Source organism: Penaeus chinensis, chromosome 35 (assembly GCF_019202785.1).
Source record: "Penaeus chinensis breed Huanghai No. 1 chromosome 35, ASM1920278v2, whole genome shotgun sequence".
Lineage (NCBI taxonomy): Eukaryota > Metazoa > Arthropoda > Malacostraca > Decapoda > Penaeidae > Penaeus > Penaeus chinensis.
Genome location: NC_061853.1, coordinates 5532624 through 5535123, shown reverse-complemented (window position 1 = coordinate 5535123; position 2500 = coordinate 5532624). Strand labels below are relative to the sequence as shown.

Genomic DNA, 2500 nt, shown 5'->3' with positions numbered 1-2500 from the left:
TTACACATAGATGGCTCCACAAGTGCTTAGTCACCAAGGAGTCAATCACTAATCTGACCAACTCACCTGTTTACCTTTTTCCTTAAATTTTTTATTTAATTTAGGGATATATTTCTATAACAGCTTAACAGCTGTGCTAAGATAGGGAAAACCTTAGGGCACTGTCATAAAGATATGAGAAAACTATACACACTGATTTATAATAGGATCTGTGCAGGCAAAAAATTATGTCAAAAATGAAGAAAGTTGGTCACAACAAAAGCCTCACCCACTTCTAGTGATTAAGTCTTGCCTTCCTCACCTCGTAGCAGACAACTTTGCTGCGCAAAGACTCAATCTTAAGTGTCTTGGCACATGTAGCTTGTGATGACACAGCCAGTCATTGTCAATCTCTAAAAAATGCAATACTTTTGATTTATGTAATATAATACAGAAAGATGTATTTATTACATTACCATCCCCTGATTCCCAAGGGAATCTGGGGATGGGGATTTTAAAAATCATAAGATAGTGGAAAATTTAAAATCTGAGCCAAGGATAGTATTTCATATGATAAAGAAAGTGGAAAATAGAAAACCTGAGACAAGATTTAGCCATGGAAGATTCAATTCAATTTTGTGCAAACAAACAAGCAAATGAACCCCATCATAAATGCACATATTACTATAAACATTGCTGTATGAACCAAAAACCTTCCTATCCTGGTGCTAAACCCTCCCAGTTGCTGTATTTCCCTACTGGGGGCCCAGACACCTTTCCAGTTGCCGTATTTCCTACCAGGGGCTCTGCCCATGATCCCACTCTCAATTGCCATATTTTCCTATTGGGTTTCACCGCCGCTGTATTTCACTCACTATATTTTTGATGTTTAACTAAAACTGGTTGACTTCTTCATATTTAATTTGATATCAATGGTTCTTTTTGTACACCTTAACCTTAAATGTTAATTGATGCATTCTACATTTTTGTATTAGAAATGTTTGTTACATCCACACTTAAACATGTGCAGCAATTTTGACAGTTCTGCTGTCACAGTCCTCATTGCTCGTTCTAAAGGTGAAGTTTGTTTACAGTGCTACTTCTGTTTCTGAATTCTCATATTTAAATTGTTCTGACTCAGGGATAACACTCCATTTAATGAAATACAAGAGCTGAATTCCAGCTGTAGAAATATACCGTAAGTTCATCACTTCCCAGCTACCCTGACTTGAATCATAAAGTAAACCTAATTTGTAACTTATAATGTACAACTCATGAAGGGGTTCAGGGGCAGAGCCCCCTATAGGAAAACAGCAATTGAGAGGGGGTATTGGGGCGAAGCCTGAATAGGGAAACAACAATTTGGGAGGGGGTCTGGGGGCAAAGCTTTTGGTTCATATGGCAATCTTTATGGTAGTTTGTGTTTATTTTCCACTTTCTCTTTTATATGAGATGTGGTTTTTGGCTCGGGTTTTTCATTTTTACACTTTCCAGCCCCCCCAAGTCAAATTTTTTAATGACAGGATGCTAAAAATTTCATGGTTGCCTGGACAATTCATACCTTAACCCCCTAAAATGCATTTTGGCACCCTCACTGTCACACCCAGCCACATAAAGGCATCAATTTTTTATCTTTCATTACAAATAGTTTTCCTCATTGAGATTTTCATGCTGGTATGTCAAATAGTAATCCAACAGTGGAGGGTCTAAGTTGAAAAAAGTTACAGCTGCTTGCTCACTCAGCTCACTCCCTGGAACCTGTACAACTTGGCTCTGCACACTTCTGCGGTTGGGTTATGCTTCTCTCTCTCACCAGCAGACAATTCTTGTAACTCACTGCCAAGGCCTGACTGGTTGACACTGGTCAGCTTGTGGCTCTCTGATTGGACAGTTCAAGCAAGCTCCCCTTATTCCTGAATTCCACATTTGCAGCCCACTTAAGGTTTATGATCCAGTAAAATGGTATCACACTCCAAAGCACCAGAAACGAGTATCAGTCCTTCACTAACTGGGCAGCCTCTTTGGCTCCCCTGTAGAACTCTGCTTCACTTACAGCCCCCAGCCTAAACAGTGGGTACTTACACCCATTCAATCACTTCCCAAAAAGAAAAAAAAATGGCAATTGATAGATGCACCCAATCTACTACAAAAGTATTTCAGAGTAGATAATGGAGTATAATTATGATATTATGGATGTAAAGTCTATAACCCCATGAAACATCCATTAATTTTGCCTTATATGGCTGTGTTTAGAATCAAGAATTTAACTCTATAACGTATCTTTCTTGCCTGGTTTATATGCTTTAAAGTTTCCAGTAATATGGTCAGCAAAGATGTAGCCAAGCTTAAATTACAGAAGCCAGACCCTTCCCTTGGAACCACTTTTCCATCCAAAATCATGGAAATATATTTCCATAAACTGGGAAAATGTAACTGTTCCATGTCGAGACATTTGGTATAGACTCCAAAAATGAAAGTAGCAGAGGCAAGGAGAAAAGGAAGACCATATTTCTTCCATTTT

General features: G+C 38.6%; 1 protein-coding gene across 1 annotated transcript in view; it reads left to right on the top strand.

Annotated features, from left to right (window-relative positions):
- Positions 1-2500, top strand: part of LOC125044190 (protein farnesyltransferase subunit beta-like) — a 14729-nt gene that overhangs the window by 1019 nt on the left and 11210 nt on the right. The gene's annotated exons all lie outside the window — the stretch shown is intronic.